Raw genomic sequence first — 5600 nt, forward strand, 5'->3', positions numbered from 1 at the left:
ATAACTAATTTCAAACTCTTATTCGCCTCATGATGTCCACGAGGGTTTTTGCCACTAAAACTCTTTCACTTTGAATCCTTCAACTCACATTCGCCTCATGGTGCCCGTTAGGGTTTTCACCAATAAAACTCTCTCATTTTATTTCTCTCAACTCACATTCGCCTTATGATGCCCAGTTAGGGTTTTCACCAATAAGACTCTCACCTTTTTTCTTTTTTTTTTTCACTTTCGCCTTATGATGCCGAGTTAGGGTTTTTACCAATAAGACTCTCTCATTTTTGTTTCTTTTAACTCACATTCGCCTTATGATGCCCAGTTAGGGTTTTCACCAATAAGACTCTCTCAAGGTTTCATCATTTCTACCCTTAACATACTTACTCTTGACATTTCAAAGGTTGATCCAAAGGGCTTTCTTTGATTGAAACACAACTTTTATACAAGGTTAGAAAAAAAAAAGACAAGATGAAGGCTCAAATACGACTTTAAATGATGAGATTGACTTTAGCTTTGGGATAGGAAAAAAAAATGACTTTTGCCCCAATTTTTTACAAACATGGAATTTTAGATTTTTTATTTGGTTAGACCGAACCCCACGCCAGGGTTGCCTACGTATCTTATCGAAACAAGAATCAGGTCAAACGTAGTTCATGTTGATTGATTTTTTTTTTTTTTTTTTTTTCTTTTTTTTTGATTTTTTTTTTTGAAGAGCCAATGAAGCAGAAGAACCAAGGAAGTAAATTAGCTCTCAACAAGGGTGACGACATATGAATTAATACTTAGACACAGAACCAAGAATTTTCATTACATCAACCTTTGAAATGTCAAGTCCAAACATAAGGGTTTCTAATACCGAAAAATCACATCATATATAATATCTCTTTACCGCATCAGCATTGATGACCATTTCTGTCATTTTGCCTTCTATATCTGCTAAGTAAAGAGCACCATTGGATAATACCTTCTTTACAATGAATGGTCATTTCCAATTCGGAGAAAATTTGTCTTTGACTTCAGCCTGGTGTGGCAGAATATGCCTCAACACTAATTGACCCTCTTCGAAACGTCTGGGACGCACCTTTTTGTTGTATGCTCGTGCCATTCTTTTCTGGTACAATTGTCCATGACATACTGATGTCAATCGCTTCTCATCAATCAAACTTAATTACTCCAAGCGTGTTCTAATCCACTCATCATCATCAATTTCAGCCTCTACAACAATTCGCAGGGATGGAATCTCAACCTCTGCAGGTATAACTGCCTCAGTCCCATATACCAGCGAATAGGGGGTGGCACCCACTGACGTACGAACTGTAGTGCGATAACCCAACAAAGCAAAAGGCAATTTTTCATGCCATTGTCGAGAACTTTGCACCATTTTACGAAGTATTTTTTTAATATTTTTGTTGGCAGCTTCTACAGCCCCATTTGCTTTTGGGCGATAAGGAGTCGAATTTCGATGTTCAACCTTAAATTGACGGCATACCTCTTGCATTAAGTGACTGTTGAGATTTGCAGCATTATCGGTAACAATTGCCTTTGGAATACCAAATCGACAGATGATGTTGAAATGAATGAAATCCACCACGACCTTCTTGGTCACTGACTTGAAAGTTACTGCTTCCACCAACTTTGTAAAGTAATCAATGGCCACCAGGATAAATCTATGACCATTCGATGCTTTTGGTTCTATTGGTCCAATCACATCCATCCCCCATGCCACGAAAGGCCATGGAGCAGACATCGCATGCAACTCGGAAGGAGGAGAATGTATCAAATCACCGTGTATTTGACATTCATGACATTTACGAACAAACCGTATAGAATCCCGCTCCATGGTGAGCCAATAATAACCTGCTCGAAGTATCTTCTTTGCCACAACATATCCATTCATGTGAGATCCACAAACTCCTGAGTGTACTTCAATCATAATTGTTGAAGCCTCTTTAGCATTTACACATCTTAAAAGACCCAAATCAGGTGTTTTCTTGTATAATATGCCTCCGCTTAAGAAAAAACCGCTAGCTAGTCGCCGAATAGTCCTTTTTTAATTACTAGTGGCATTAGTAGAACATTCTCCGGACTGAAGATATGTTTTAATATCATGGAACCAAGGTTTACCGTCAAATTCTTCCTCCACTATGTTGCAATAAGCATGTTGATCACGAATCTGTATGTACAAAGGGTCGATATGAGCTTCGTTAGGATGTTGGAGCATCGAAGATAAAGTTGCCAATGCATCAGCAATCTCATTATGAACTCTAGGAATGTGTCTAAACTTTATTGACACAAACCGTCGACAAAGATCTTGTAAACAATGTTGATATGGTATGAGCTTTAGGTCACGAGTCTCCCATTCTCCTTGAATTTGATGGACCAGTAAATCTGAGTCTCCTAGCACTAGCAACTCTTGGATGCCCATGTCAGCAGCTAACCTCAAACCCAAGATGCAAGCCTCATACTCTGACATATTATTGGTACAATAGAATCTAAGTTGGGCTGTTATAGGGAAATATTCCCCTGATTCAGACATAAGAACTGCTCCTATCCCAACTCCCTTCTTGTTAGCAGCACCGTCAAAGAACAACTTCCATCCTTGATCCTTATTATGAATAACTTCATCGATACATGATACCTTTTCATCTGGAAAGTAGGTCTTAAGTGGTTCATATTCATCATCAATAGGGTTCTCTGCCAAATGATCTGCCAAGGCTTGAGCCTTCATTGCGGTCCGCGTCACATAGATAATGTCAAACTCTGTGAGTAATATTTGCCATTTCGCAAGCCTGCCCGTGAGCATGGGCTTTTGAAAAATGTATTTTAACGGATCCATACGAGAAATGAGATAAGTAGTATAGGATGAAAGATAGTGCTTCAACTTCTGTGCTACCCAAGTTAGGGCACAACACGTTCTTTCGAGAAGGGTGTACTTTGATTCATAAACAGTAAATTTCTTGCTGAGGTAATAAATGGCCTGCTCTTTCTTCCCAGTGCCATCATGCTGACCCAATACACATCCAAAAGAATTATCCAGTACTGACATATATAATATCAACGGTCTGCCTGGCTCGGGAGGAACCAACACAGGGGGATTCGATAAGTAATTCTTAATCCTTTCAAAAGCCTCTCGACATTCTTCGGTCCACTCGACTGTGGCATTCTTTTTTAACAACTTAAAAATGGGCTTGCAAGTTGTTGTGAGTTGAGCAATGAATCTACTGATGTAGTTTAACCTTCCTAGAAGACTCATAATCTCAGTTTTATTCTTTGGAGGTGGCAGTTCCTGAATGGCTTTTATTTTTGAAGGATCTAACTCGATACCTCATCGACTGACTATAAACCCCAAAAGCTTTCCTGACGGTACTCCAAATACACATTTTGCAGTATTAAGCTTGAGATTATACCTGCGAAGCCTTTCAAAGAATCTTCTTAAGTCTTGCACATGATTTGACTGTTTTTTTGATTTAATGATCACATCATCCACATAAACTTCGATTTCTTTATACATCATATCATGAAACATGGTTGTCATTGCCCTCATATAAGTTGCTCCCGCATTTTTTAATCCAAATGGCATGACTCGATAACAATATGTACCCCATGGTGTGATAAAAGATGTTTTTTCTGCGTCTTCATCATCCATAATAATCTGATGATAACCCGCATAGCAATCCACAAAAGATGCAATCTCATGTTTAGCACAATTGTCCAACAAAATATGGATGTTGGGCAAAGGAAAGTCATCTTTTGGACTTGATTTGTTCAAATCACGATAATCAACACACATTCGAACTTTGCCGTCTTTCTTAGGGACAGGTACGATGTTGGCTAACCAAGAAGGATATTGAGCGACTCGAATGACTTTGGCCTCAAGTTGCTTTGTGATTTCCTCTTTAATTATTACACTCATGTCAGTTTTAAGCTTTCTCAACTTTTGCTTTACTGGAGGGAACTTAGGATCAATCGGCAACTTGTGAACCACCATGTCAGTGCTTAATCCAGGCATGTCATCATAAGATGACGCAAAAACATCCTTGTAATCAAGCAGAGCCTGAATTATATCCTCCTTTTGATGTCGAGCATGTACGCTTATCTTAGTCTCTTTAGTATTTTCATGATCCCCTAAATTTATCGTCTCAGTTTCACTCATATTTGGGTTTGATTTATTCTCAAAAGATTTGAAATCCCTGCTTACTTCTTCAAATACTTCATCTTCATCATATTCAATTTCTTGACTTAGTATTTTAGGATTAGGTCGAAGATTAGATTGGATTTTAAGATCCGGTGAATAATTTTGCATGCATGTCATATCACTAGAATCGACATAGAAAGAACTGTATAGAAGAAAGCAAAATAAATATATTAGACTGAAATAAAAACACAATTACATCCTATTGAAAAGGAAAATAGAGAGTTTGAAATAAAACGACGAGACAAAATCCGAATTACAACCCTTGAATAAATCGGATGACAAAAAGAAAAACAAGACAAACTACCAAGACTCATTCTTAATGGGGAGAGGAGTGGCCTCCCAATTGTTCAGCTGGACATCAGGACCAATGAATTGCACATCTCTGTCGCTAGTGCCTTCTCCGAGTTCAACCATATCAGCCTCGACAAATAAATCTTGAAAATAATTAATCAATTCTTCGTGAACCTCCAACACTGGCTCTGGGAGTAGTGACTCAGAAGATTCTGTTGTGTGGGCTTTGTTGAAAGATTTGTATATGGGTGGTATAGGCTTGGTAAGTGACCATACATCTCTCTTCTGCTTTTTGGCTTTCATTTTGTCCTCGGCTCTAGGCTTGTATCCTAAGCCAAAAGTACCAAGACTCTTTCGTGGTCTCACCGGATAAGCTCTCCCTTGCAAGAAGATCCCCAAGCCTTTACCTGGTTCAAACCCATGCTTCAGCATTTCATTTACCATCATCACGGATGCCATGGGCAGTTGTGGTTTTGAAATGAGATTCCCCTCGAGGATATGCTCAACAACCACTACCTCAAAAGCTTGATAAACCAGTGCCTCATTCTCATTATTTGCCTTGATAAAAGGGAGGGAAGAGTCCTTGTAGACTGACAGATCCCCCTCACCATGAACAATCACTTCTTGTCGATCGTATTCAAACTTAACCATTTGATGCAACGTAGAGGGGACTGGTCCAGCCCTATGCACCCATGGTCTTCCCAACAATAGATTGTAGGATGCATTAATATTCAGCACTTGAAAATTCACGGTGAAATCGACAGGCCCTATTTTTAGTATGAGCTCTATCTCCCCAATGGCATCTATTTTGGACCCATCAAACGCCCTAACACATACGTTGTTAGGTCGTACCCTTTCAACATTAACATTCAATTTTTGTAGAGTTGACAATGGACAAATATTTGCCCCAGACCCTCCGTCAATTAGAACTCGAGTGACATATGAAAGCTCACACTTTACAGTGATATGGAGGCCTTGGTTATGTCCCGTACCTTCCAGTGGTAGTTCATTATTTGAAAAGGTGATGCGGTTTACCTCAAAGATTCTCCTAGCAATCTTCTCTAACTGACTCACTGTAACTTCATTGGGAACATGTGCTTCATTCAGAATCTTCATTACA

This window comes from Solanum stenotomum, chromosome 5 (genome assembly GCF_019186545.1).
Source record: "Solanum stenotomum isolate F172 chromosome 5, ASM1918654v1, whole genome shotgun sequence".
Classification (NCBI taxonomy): domain Eukaryota; kingdom Viridiplantae; phylum Streptophyta; class Magnoliopsida; order Solanales; family Solanaceae; genus Solanum; species Solanum stenotomum.